The sequence below is a fragment of the Chiloscyllium punctatum genome, chromosome 1 (assembly GCF_047496795.1).
Source record: "Chiloscyllium punctatum isolate Juve2018m chromosome 1, sChiPun1.3, whole genome shotgun sequence".
Taxonomy (NCBI): Eukaryota; Metazoa; Chordata; class Chondrichthyes; order Orectolobiformes; family Hemiscylliidae; genus Chiloscyllium; species Chiloscyllium punctatum.
Window position 1 is genome coordinate 48,098,361 of NC_092739.1, and position 14,219 is coordinate 48,112,579.

Here is a 14,219-nt window from a genome sequence, read left to right on the forward strand (position 1 = left end):
CTGTCCCATGTCTCTGCATCCCCTAGAAAAAGATTTTTAAAAATCTAAATCTCACTTATTGAAGAAGAGCAGGGTATTTCACCCCGCCTGATTAATATTATTGCATTTTAAACAAAAGCAGAAAATTGCTAGAGAACCTCAGAAGCATCTGTGGGAATGAAGCAGAATCAAAGTTTTAACTCCAGTGACTCTTCATCAGAACAGTTAAGAGAGAGGAAAGTGTGCAGCAGGTCAGCATCACTGTGAAGCAGGCTGGGAGCAGTGGGCAACAAATCAGTTTCTTCCCACAGTCCAAAGATAGATAAGTTGAGTGGTTTGGCCATTTTAAATTGCCCGTAGTACCTTGGTTTGTGTGAGTTAGGTGGCTTAGTTGTAGGAGATGCAGGATTACAGGGAGTAAGGTGAGTGGTGGGGTGGATATAGGTGTGATGCTCTTTGGAGGGTTGATATGGGCTTGATGGGCAGAATGGCCTGCTTCCGCACTGTAGAGATGCTATGATTCTATGGTTCTGAGGAAGGGTCACCAGACGCAAAACATTAACTTGATTTCTCTTCACAGATGCTGCCAGGCCTGCCGAGCTTTTCCAGCAATTTCTGTATTTGTTTATGATTTCTAGTATTTGCAGTTCTTTCAGTTTCTTCCATTCTCTGCTGCAGCTGAAGTTCAGGTGGGGGAAGGGGAGAGTTGAGTGGATAGGTGGAGACCGAGCCCACAGAAAGGGGTAGGTAAGCAAGGAGATAGGCAGGAGGCTGGAAGAATACAGCAATCCAGGCAGCATCAGAAGGTGGAGAAGCTGACTTCTCCATCTCTGATGCTTCCTGGCTTGCTATATTCTGCCCTCCTCCTGCCTGTCTACTTTGGATTTCAGCATCAGCAGTTTTTTTTTGTCTCTGGGTAAATAAGGAGATAATCGATAACAGGCCAGGACAGAAGAGAAGTTGACTAAGTGGTAATGAACAGCTAAGAGCTCAGATGCTGCCAAACCACTGAGCTTCTCCAGGAATTTATATTTTTGTTTCAGATCTCCAGCATCTCTAGTTCTTTGTTTTGTTATCACATGTTAGTTTGTGGGACATTGCTGCCCATAATTTAGTTGATGGATTTCTTCCATTGCAGTAGTGGCTGCAATTTATTGACTGAAAACCGTTTTATGATGTTTAATGTTATGAAGGGTACTACATAATTGTAATTTTCTACTGTTTGCTTTGATATATTTTAACAGTGGTCCCCTTTCATTGTGCAATGACTCATTGTCAGTATGTCAGTATGCCTTTAACAGAGATGTTTTGGATTTTAGACTGTAGCATAGCATGTGACCCTGAGGATATAAATGTCTAATTCTCTATCCTACCTTGGATCACTGGGCAGTACTAGAAGTAGGCTTCTCTGTTGTAACATAATAGCTTAATGTTAGCCCAGGCATCTATGTGCTTGAGAAATGTAACATCCATAGAATAGAATCCCTACAGAGTGGAAACAAGCCCTTTGGCCCAAAAAAAAAGTCCACACTGACCCACCTAGTCCCAACCCATGACCCAGCATTTCCCATGGCTATTGCACCTAAACAGCCCTGAACGCTACGGGCAATTTAGCATGGCCTATCCACTTAACCTGCACATCTTTGGACTGTGGGAGGAAACCCACGCAGATATGTGGAGAATTGCAAACTACACACAGACAGTTGCCTAAGGGTGGAATTGAACCCAGTTCACTGGTGCTGTGACGCAGTAGTGCTAACCAATGAGCCATTGTACCACCTTATTCTCGTGTCATTCTAAACATTGATATGCTTATAACCTGTTGTCAGTTTGATCTTTTCTCTACAGGAACATGGGATTTAAGAACAGGAGTAGGCCATTCACTCCTTCCAGCCTGCTCTATTAGTCAATAGATGTGGTTGATGGGGAGTGATCTCAACTCCACCTTCAGTTGTGCATAATAATTAGTTATAATAAATGTTTATTCCTAGCTGAACAGGTCTGCATATAAAACATTGACTACCAGGAAAACAGAGCAAATTTATTTTTGATTAGAATACAAGGATTTTTTTTCTGTTTGTGGAGGTAATGGCCTAGTAGCATTATTGCTAAACTGTTAATCCAGAGAACCAGATAACGTTCAGGGTCCTGTGTTCAAATCCTCCTGCAGCAGAAGGTGGAATTTGAATTTAATAAATATTTGGGATTAAGAGTCTAATGATGACAGTGAATCCATTGGTAATTATTCAATAAACCTATCTGGTCCCTTAGGGAAGGAAATTGCCATCCCTATCTGATCTGCCTGACATGTGACTCCAGACCTATGGTAGTGGTTGACTCTTAATTGTCTTTGGGCAATTAGGGATGTGCAATAAATGCTGGCTAGCTAGTGACAACATCAACTTTTGAATGAATAAAACAAAACAAATTGCTAAAGTTGCCTTATTTAAGAATACAAGGTGCACTCTTGAACTGAAACACAAAGCAGTGCAGTACAGAAAGTTAGAAGGTTAGAATGCTTAGTTACTGACAGCTCATGCATTAACAGCAGTTTCTTCTTATAGTGCCTTTGTTTTTAAGGATGGAACAAAATCATAATTGAATTGACACAAAGTCAGAAACACACATGTTAAGGTAGTGCAGTGTGTTGCTTTTAAGGAAGAATCATGGATAGCAGAAACATCATTATAGATTGGAAATCCAATAATACCTTTGCAGAATTACAACTATTCAAATAACATATTCAGCTCTATTTCACAGCAAACAAAAGTCAATCCAAAGAAAAGAGCTCTAAAAGTTTTGCTTGCTATTGACAAGGATAGGCTTACAGAGTTATTACATCTAGTCTTTCCATGAATGATAATAAAGATCCAAAAAAGATCTCGAAGGTTCTTAAAGACCAGTTCAAGGTAAGAATTAAATTTGGGATTAACGGACTCCACTTCATGCTGCACAGACATCAAACACACAAACCTACTGACCACCATTTGTCAGAAGCATATGTAGCAAAGGACATGACTAAGACATTTCTGAAGAAGAGCTGTCAGAGCGGCTCATTGAGTTAGTCATCACTGCTACACCAATTAAGTTTAAGAAGGATCTTTTGGGCAACAGTATTGACCATATCGTTGATGTATTACTTGAGAATGGAGGCAAGGTATGAAGTCATAGTTGCAGGCCCACAACAATTACACTCTTTGGGTGCAGCCAACACCATTGTTACATTCAGAAAAGTATGTAAAATCATAAAAAAATTAACAAATATGGTTTGTTGCACCTGTCAAAAATCTTCTCAGCTTTTCTTGATACCTGTGAATCACATGACACTGAAACATATCTGAGTATGCATGTGAAGGAAATCTGCTTCCAAAGGCCAAGCTGGATCCCAGAATAAAACATAGATGACCAACAAAATGGAACAACATCACAACAATGGTAGCAAAGACATACTAAGAAGCTACATAAGCACAAACACACAATCTAGGGTCTAAGTTAATCAAGTGAAAGGCTAATTTCATAAGATGATAATGTTTTCAATATTGTTAGTCTCGTCCACTGTGCTAATGGTATAAGGCAATCTGATGTTTCTACAATCATTAATATCATACGTTTTGAAAAGATAGGGCAACACACTAGAAGCTAAAAGAGTAATGGGAGTTTGTGCCAACATATTACCACTATGCATTCTAAAAGGAATATACTACTGCCTACATGAGAGCATCTCAAAGCATATAATTAATCACCAATTCCAAACAATGGCAAATACACAAACTCATCTTGGCTTCCTGAGTTCCTATGCCTGGCGGGTACCAATGGTGTAGCCGTGGCAGGGCTATCAATCTCTACAGATCTTGGTATAGTCACCATTCATAGGACTGAGGCCACATTGTGACAGACCATATATGATGCAATAATATATACCAATGATCTCAAACATTTTTACCTGGAAGATTTGACTCTATCTGCAATTTTACGTGTGATACAGTGTTGCTTCTTAAAGATGGCATAACCTTCTTGACTGATCTTCCAAGGAAGTACATTATGCACATCCATGAGAAGCTTCACACAGAACAGAATGAGAGAGAGTAACATGGTATCATTTGAATGGTTGCCCACAATGTAGATTGGTGTCACTCCATCATCTTGTTTTAAAGAAGGTTTTGGGTGTAATCCTTCTTCAGGACTGGGCTGTGTGTAAGGAGAGCTGCAGATTAAATGGCAGAGCTGGGGTTGAGGGAGGGGTGTGGCAGAGTGGTGAGGTGGGGATAGGTGAACACAGGTAGAGGTTCTCCCACTCCCCTTCCTCTGATCAACCTTTCCTTCCAGATACCAATTCCTCCCATTGCCCAACCAAGTCATACCCTCTACCTGTCTTCACCCATCCCCACCTCACCACCCTGCCCCACCACCCCCTTTTTCTGCAGCTCCTCTTACACCCACCCCAAATCCTGAAGAAGGTTTACACCTGAAATGTTGACTTCTCCACCTCCTGGTGCTGCCTGGCTTGCTGCGTTCTTCCAGCCTCCTGCTTGTCTACCTTGGATTTCAGCATCTGCAGTTTTTTTTTGTCTCTAACCAAGAAAGCAGCATCAAGTTGTTAAAAAAGTACAAGTAGACAATCATCAGATCCTGATAAGTTGTCAAACCTCCAAAACAATACATTGATATTTTAAATGTTAATTCCGTAAATTCTGTTTTATCTCTTTGCATAATTATCCAATGCTTCTTGGCCAACTTACATGCTTCAGTTCATTTTTCTCTAATATGTAACTCATAGCACATAGTTTAAAAGTGGTCTGACCTTGGCTTATACTTTTCTCTTTAATGAAGTTAAGGAATCCTCTCACCTCGTTCAAAATATCAGTCCAAAAGGATTGAATCTTATAGATTCAGTTTGGGTGCTCTAATGGCAAAGAGTAACAAGAGAATTTCTTTATCCCAATCATGAGGTCATTTCTGACAATAAGCTCCAATAAAGATCATTAACACTTGATCCCACCTTTCCAATGCTCCTTGAGCTTCTAGTTGATAAGCTGAAGACACAGATTGCTGTATTTCCTAACTATACATTATTTCTTCGGATGTTTGTGACATAAAATTTGAATCTTGAGCTAATTGTATACCTTTCCACATATTGTAGTTAATTGAATTAGCTTCCCCACTGTAATTATTGCCCATCTTCCCAAAGGCATTGCTTTAGTGAATATTGTTAAAAAGATTCATAATTGTTAAAAGGTACAGATTCATGTTCCTGATTTTTAGACATGGATCTTGCATGATGCATTCAGACTCTGCTGAACATGTCTTCCAAAGCTGGTATTCAAATTCAAATTGTTGGTTTAATTATAGTTGGTGTTCCCCCTCCACCTGATATGTGTAACATGTTTGGCAACATGTAACCCAAGCCAACGATTATAGTTTATCATTTTACTCACTATTTTCATTATACTTAGGTGACCTACTATTGGAATTTCATGAGCAACTCATAAAATGTTGTGAAGATATGTAAATAGAGGTTACACATGATGGACCACTGACTAATCCTCATTGACTGATTTTAGATGTGTTCTCTAGTTTCTCATTAACACATTGCCCTCAAATAATACCACTCAAGTACTGGTCCTGATTCAACTTCTGAGAGGTCTGATATAACAGGATCTCCTACAATTCCGGATCTGTTTATTGCATTTCTATTAAGGAATGTTGGCTAAATATGTCAGCTTTATTCTCTTTAACTTTATACTTTTTATTTGATGTTTTGAAAATTGTGTCTATAACCAAATTTCCATGTTATTCCCCTTTTTTTATAGACTTATCATCCCCCCAGACCTCCCACTCACTGAGGACGAACGATCAGTCCTCAGCAAAGGACTCACCTTCATCCCCCTCCGTCCACGCATCAATGAATTTAATACACGCCGTGACATCGAACAATTCTTCCGTCGCCTCTGCCTCCGAGCTTACTTTCACAATCAGGACTCCCGTCCACTTTCCGAGGACCCCTTCGCCCACCTCCAACACACTGCATCCACCTGGACACCCCGCGCTGGCCAATTACCTGCCCTCGACCTCTTCATTTCCAACTGCTGCCGGGACATTAACCGCCTCAACCTGTTGATCCCCCTCCCCCACTCCAACCTCTCACCCTCACAATGCACAGCCCTCCAATCCCTCTGCTCCAATCCCAACCTCACCATTAAGCCAGCAGATAAAGGGGGCGCAGTGGTAGTCTGGCGCACTGACCTCTACACCACTGAAGCCAAACGCCAACTCGAGGACACCTCTTCCTACTGCCCCCTTGACCATGACCCCACCCCCCATCACCAAACCATCATCTCCCAGACCATACAGAACCTCATCACCTCAGGAGATCTCCCACCCACAGCTTCCAACCTCATAGTCCGGGAACCCCGCACTGCCCGGTTCTACCTCCTTCCCAAAATCCACAAGCCTGACCACCCTGGCCGACCCATTGTCTCAGCATGCTCCTGCCCCACTGAACTCATCTCTACCTACCGCGACACTGTCCTATCCCCCCTAGTCCAGAATCTCCCCACATACGTTCGAGACACCACCCACACTCTCCATTTCCTCCAAGACTTCCGTTTCCCCGGCCCCCAACGCCTCATCTTCACCATGGATATCCAATCCCTCTACACCTCCATCTGCAATGACCAGGGCCTCCAAGCCCTCCATTTTTTCCTCTCCAGACATCCCCAACAGTACCCTTCCACTGACACTCTCATTCGTTTGGCCGAACTGGTCCTCACCCTTAACAATTTCATCTTTGAATCCTCCCACTTCCTCCAGACCAAAGGCGTAGCCATGGGCACACGTATGGGCCCCAGCTATGCCTGTCTCTTTGTTGGCTACGTAGAGCAGTTGATCTTCCGTAATTACGCCGGCACCACTCCCCACCTCTTCCTCCGCTACATTGATGACTGCATTGGTGCCACCTCGTGCTCCCGCGAGGAGGTTGAGCAATTCATCAACTTCACCAACACATTCCACCCTGACCTTAAATTTACCTGGACCATCTCTGACACCTCGCTCCCCTTCCTGGACCTCTCCATCTCCATTAGTGACGACTGACTTGACACTGACATATTTTACAAACCCCCCGACTCCCACAGCTACCTGGATTACACCTCTTCCCACCCTATCTCTTGCAAAAATGCCATCCCGTATTCCCAATTTCTCCGCCTCCGCCGTATCTGCTCCCAGGAGGACCAGTTCCACCATAGGACACACCAGATGGCCTCCTTCTTTAGAGACCGCAATTTCCCTTCCCACGTGGTTAAAGACGCCCTCCAACGCATCTCGTCCACATCCCGCACCTCCGCCCTTAAACCCCACCCCTCCAACCGTAACAAGGACAGAACGCCCCGGTGCTCACCTTCCACCCTACAAACCTTCACATAAACCAAATCATCCGCCGACATTTCCACCACCTCCAAAAAGACCCCACTACCAGGGATATATTTCCCTCCCCACCCCTTTCCGCCTTCCACAAAGACCGTTCCCTCCGCGACTACCTGGTCAGGTCCACACCCCCCTACGACCCACCCTCCCATTCTGGCACTTTCCCCTGCCACCGCAGGAACTGTAAAACCTGTGCCCACACCTCCTCCCTCATCTCTATCCGAGGCCCTAAAGGAGCCTTCCACATCCATCAAAGTTTTACCTGCACATCCACTAATATCATTTATTGTATCCGTTGCTCCCGATGTGGTCTCCTCTACATTGGGGAGACTGGGCGCCTCCTAGCAGAGCGCTTTAGGGAACATATCCGAGACACCCGTACCAATCAACCAAACCGCCCCGTGGCCCAACATTTCAACTCCCCCTCCCACTCTGCCGAGACATGGAGGTCCTGGGCCTCCTTCACTGCCACTCCCTCACCACCAGGCGCCTGGAGGAAGAACGCCTCATCTTCCGCCTCGGAACACTTCAACCCCAGGGCATCAGTGGACTTCAACAGCTTCCTCATTTCCCCTTCCCCCACCTCATCCTAGTTTCAAACTTTCAGCTCAGCACTGTCTCCTTGACTTGTCCCGACTTGTCGAACCTGCCTATCTCCTTTTCCACCTATCCACTCCACCCTCTCCTCCTTGACCTATCACCTTCATCTCCTCCCCCACTCACCCATTGTACTCTATGCTACTTTCTCCCCACCCCCACCCTCCTCTAGCTTATCTCTCCATGCTTCAGGCTCACTGCCTTTATTCCTGATGAAGGGCTTTTGCCCGAAACGTCGATTTCGCTGCTCATTGGATGCTGCCTGAACTGCTGTGCTCTTCCAGCACCACTAATGTAGTATTATCTTCTCCAGTCTAATTCTACAGGCCTGAGATAGAATCATAGTCATAGAGATGTACAGCATGGAAACAGACCTTTCGGTCCAACTCGTCCATGCCAACCAGATATCCCAACCCATTCTAATTCAACCTGCCAGCACCCGGCCCATATCCCTCTAAACCCTTCCTATTCATATATCCATCCAAATACCTTTTAAATGTTACAAATGTACTAGCCTCCATCACTTCCTCTGACAGCTCATTCTATACACGTACCACCCTCTGCATGAAAAGGTTGCCCCTTAGGTATCTTTGATGTATGAATTCAAACAGCAAAGGCAGTAACTGTGCAGGTTCATTGTTCAGTCTCTCGCCACAGTTGGGAAAGTTCTATGATGATGAAATAATTCAGGATGTTCCTCCTCTAAGCTCTCAGTTCCATTTGCTTCTATTGATTTTAAATAATCCACTGTTGTGACATAAAATTTGAATCTTGAGCTAATTGTATATCTTTCCACATATTGTAATTAATTGAATTAGCTTCTCCACAGTAATTATTGCTGGTATCCTCCCAAAGGCATTGCTTTAGTGAATATTGTTAAAAAGATTCATAATTGTTAAAGGGTACAGATTCATGTTCCTGGTTTTTAGACATGGATCTTGCATGATGCATTCAGACTCTGCTGAACATGTCTTCCAAAGCTGGTATTCAAATTCAAATTGTTCGTTTAATTATAGTTGGTGTTCCCCCTCCACCTGATATGTGTAACATGTCTGGCGACACTGTTGGCCTCTACTCCCAGAACAGTCTTTTCAACAAAGCCATGTTAAAATTTCAAACTATCTAATATATCTCACAACAAGACTCCCAGAACCCCACATATTTGTTTCTTTAAGAGATACTAATCCATCTTGAACCCTGAATGAACTCTTATCAGGCCAAGAGCCACACTTTGGTTATGGTCCAGCTTGTGGTAATATTGGGTAAGTCAGATCCCAGGCTGAAACCTGGCTGAATAGATCATACATTTTTTTTTCAGTTGGTTAGTCACTGAACATATTCATATGTGTTTTTTGATGCTCTTTTAATACAAGAACACAAATTCATTACACCAAGGAAAAAACATCAACATTTTATATATATGCAAGTCAATTTGAAAAGATGGCAAAACATTTCCTAGCAATATTCTCTCAGTTACTTGATCCTTGATAATATTATTCCTATCATAACTCCTTAATTTTCCATTAACTTGACTTTTTCATGTTTTCTTTCAGCTGCTGGTGGAGTTTTAAGGTTTCTTTTCAGTTCGATGTCCTGGATTCTTTGCCAGATCTGCACCCATAGCCTGGAGGTTCTATGGCCACAATCTTTCCAGCTCCTTAACAATGTGGGCAATGAGAAACTATAGAAATATTGGAAAAATGAGATTCGTGATATCAAGAAAAAAAATTGATTTTCTACACAAGATTTTAATAGCAAGATGAGAGTCTCACTGATATCTGGAGAGGGGTACATTGTCATTTATTAAGATCTCATTATAACCTATTCTCACCAAATTTATTTGCAATTTATTGTTCGCTCATCAGAAAGAAAGTAGATCATAACAACTCCCAATATCAAAGTTTGAGCAAGAATGTGGTAGCTCCAGCTCACTGCCCACTCTTCCATGTTTCAACCCTGGACAGCGTTCCCCAACATCTCGAGGCATGTTCCATTGGCATCCTTCTTCCACAGAAGTTGGCATCAAAAACTCACCAGCCACACCACATTATCATGGCATGGCTCCACCTGACTCATAATACAGTTCACCACTTCACTTTGGAGTGCTCCAACAAGTTTCATTACAATGTTGCTGCCAGGGCATTTTGCGCATGGGGACAGGATTTATCTTATGCATCAGAACAGGTGAAATTTCTGAGATCGTAGCTTACTAACTCAGCACTCACTCAGACTTTGCCAGCATAGCTGGATTCTCCCAGGTGCAGAGTGACATAGATTACTAAACACAGGTTACATTGAGAGTGCTGTATAATTAGATGGCAGACTTTGTCAATATGAAAGACTTCAAATTGGTAAATGTACAAGTCACCTCTGATCAAAAGCACTACATCCTGGACGTCTGCACAAAACATCCCAAAACTGGTCATGCAGCCGGAATCCCTGATAACCTTTGGCTTCCTGTTGCATTCCAAAAGCTGGATGTCCTGAAAAGATGGCTGGTGGTTACACTCTGCAACCATGACTGATAACTTCATTCCACAAAATCCTGGCTGAGAATGGATATAAATACAGTGGGCAGGGTGGAAAAGACACTAGGTCTCTTGAAGATGATATTCCAAGGTCTTTAGGGTTGCGGGTTCAGGGTGGGGGGCTGGAAGTGGGCTGCTTGCAGTACACTTCAGAGAGAGTATGTCACACAATCCTTGCATTTCATGCCCTCCACAACTGAAGCAAAAGGGGTTGTGATTGACACTGAAGAGCTAGGAGAGTGACAGCTGTCTTCAAACAAGGAAGGTGAAGATCTTGAGCACAAGAAACATTACCTTCATCATGATACAGCAATGCAGCTTCTGGCACAACAAGCCAGACAGAACATAATTGATACCCACATCCAATAGATGTGTATTCACTGAGGTCATCATTTGTTGATGGTAACTTTATTATTGTTTGAAAGATAAGCAGCCCTTGTTTCGTTCCAAAAGCAAATGCAATTTCTTTTTTTTCCTTTGCTTTTCCTGTTGTTCAATGAAAGTTAACACTTTCAGCTGTTTGAAGGCTTTTCCAGTTGTGATACTCCCACACTGAACATTGACAAGGCGTCATGCTATGCAGGGCATTCGAGAGAAAGTAACATTTCTTCAGACAGAGTAACAAGTCTGGTATTAAGGATAGGTAACTTCCTTCTAGCATAGACTGTTACTATGACAGTCAGTCAGGGAGGTGTTGATGTAAAATAATAGGACATTTCTGTATTTGCAATGAAGTATCACCCATGCCACCTACATGCTGTCAGAAGTTTTTCTTTCTCATCTTCCTTCCTCTACATGCATTGTGAAGAGGTATTGTTACTAGCAGTGTTTGACTTCTATTCGAGAGAGATGACTGGTGGTGGTTTAATTTAAGGATCACCATGCCTCAGACGAGGGAAAATGTTGAGAAGGAGAATCCTCAGCTGGCGTGGGGATTGAACCCATCCATGCTGTTGGTGTCATTCTGCATCACAAACTAGCCATCTAAGCTAACTGAATGCTAAGGCTTTAGCTACGGCACTGGAGGCACAAACCCAGATAGTCCAAGTAGCAGCAAGCACTTCTGCTGGTCATAAGTGCAAAATAGTGTGACAGAGACACCATGGAGGGCTAGAGCATGCACAATGTGGGTAGCAGTGAAGAACTGTGTGAAGTAATTCACTAGAGCTCACAGAGAGAAACCCTCCATGAAACTCCCCAGAACTAGCACTTTGCAGACTTTTCTAAAACTCAGCCCTATAAACCTAATAAACTACCCTGCTACTGAGATCAAAACTGCTCTTCTCAACTGAAAACGTGATCCATCTGTTGAGATAAAACTGAAATCAGTTTCTTCTGAATCCAACTCCAATTAACCAATGCTCCTGATTATTAGTTTGCCTGTATATCATAAATTCAGTAGTATAAGCATTTCATCTATTAACATGGTAAGTATCTGACCGAACATTTAATATTGACATACTTTCTTGGAAATCATGTAGATAGGTCACTTTTCCAAATAACTTTATGGCCTTTAAAAAAACAGAACTGATGTCAAAACCAGTCTCCCTCTACTTTAAAACTCCAGGTTCCTTATTAATATATATTATCAACTTTTATCACAGTACTTCACATCAACACTATTGCCCTCATCAACTCTTCTGTATTACCGCTTCAAAAATTACTAACAAGTTTGTGAAACACAATTTGGCTTGAACACATCCATCCTGAGTTTCCTTACTTAGCTCAAATTTGCTCAAGTAACTACTAGTTCTGTCCTGAATTATTTTTATAGAAGCTTAGCTACCAGCAATGTAAACTGACTAATCTGTAACGATTAAAATTGCAATATTGGGGTCCTGTTGACCATGCTAAAAGGTTAATTGTTAGAAAGATATGATCATATTATGTGTTTTTATTTATCAGCTAAAGCATTGGAGATAAGACATCTGCAATCCTTGCAGTAAGGTCAGTCCAGAGCAATATACTTATTTTCACAGTTACAGCTAAATTCATTTAAGATCATGGGTAAACCCTGAAAGCTTTCAGATTTGTGAAAGAAGGTTAAATGAGGTGCCTTGAATTGAATTGAATTTATTGTCACATGCACCGAGGTGCAGTGAAAAGCTTTGTCTTGCGAACAATATGGGCATATCACAGAGTTAAATAGCATAGATAAGTAAATAATAGGTAAACAGCAGCAAAACTAAAAACAACAAAAAAAATGAGGAATACTTAACCTAACTCTTTTTGAGGACATCCCAGAGCTTACCGCCTTATTATGGAGGTGTTTGCAGCCTGGAGAAATCCTCTAGTGTCAATTTACCTGTGGGTTTTAGTTTGATTAGATTCCCTGCAGTGCAGAAACAGTCCCTTCAGCCCAACCAGTCGACACCAACCCTCCAAAGAGTAACTCACCCAGATCCATTTCCCTCTGACTAAAGCACTTAACACTATGGGCATTTTAGCATGGCCAATTGACCTGACCTGCAGGAGGAAACCGGAGAGCCCAGAGGAAACCCTCACAGACATGGGGAGAACGTGCAAACTCCACACAGACAGTCACCCGAGGGTGGAATCGACCCTGGGACCCTGGTTCTATGAGGCAGCAGTGCTAACAACTGAGTCACCATGCTGTTCTTGTATTTTGTGTGTGGATGCAGCTCATTGATGCAAGAAAGCCAAAATAAATAACAGTCAGGCTTGCACTGTGAGATGGAAAAATCTAACTTTATCAGTTGCAGTGTGGAGTGTAGGTCAGTCTTAATTTTAGTTGAATTTCATAAAACAATGTAGGCTGGAAGATTGCCTCGTTTGTAACTTGTGGAAGAATCGACAGTGATCTTCTCAGAGCCTTGTGACAAAGAAAGCAATCAGCAGAATTAACTCTAAAGCATCAAAAAGGCAACGAGAACATAGGATTGAACCATCCATAGCCAAAAGACAGTAAATGAAAGTATTACCTCTGGGAATACATGGATCTGAGAGAAATTAGTTTCCAGAGAACTGTGAAATACATTTGTGTCCCAGCAGTAGTAAATAACTCTAAGTTGCAATTAAAGATCCTTGAGGGAAATAAAAAAGTAAAACTGAGAGCATATTAAGTTAGTAGTGCCTGTTTAATTGTACAAGTATCCGTGATAATTATATATGATAAAGTTAGTTTACGTTTAAAAACATGAAATCCTATGGCATTGGTTAAAATGAGGTGTTCAGATTTCTAATGAATTATTATTAGTCCCAAACAGAATTGCAATTCCCAATACTGAATTAGAGATGAAAAGTCATACAAAGTAACTCAAGTTGAAAGTTGGGGAGAGGAGAATATTTAAAATGAAACTGAGAAAGGATATAGCCATAGGGACCCAGATAATTGTCTCTGTACATATTGAAAAGGAGATAGGACCGAGGTAATTGAGACATTATTATGTATAAATTCATTAGAAATGGGAATGGTGTTAGATGATTGGTGGATCACTAATGTAATTCTTCTATTTAAAAAGCAGAGTAGAACAAGTCCAACATTATACCAATTAGCATAACACCCCCCATTCCTCCTTCCACTGGACTTGAAAATTCCCCTGCCCTTCCCAACACTCTTCTTAGCTGGCACCTCATTTTTACATGGCAAGCTAGCCACCTGGCATTTTACCTCCCTGCACCCTGTGGCAGACTACCTCCCAGCACCCTAACTTCACACTTGCACTTTTCAGG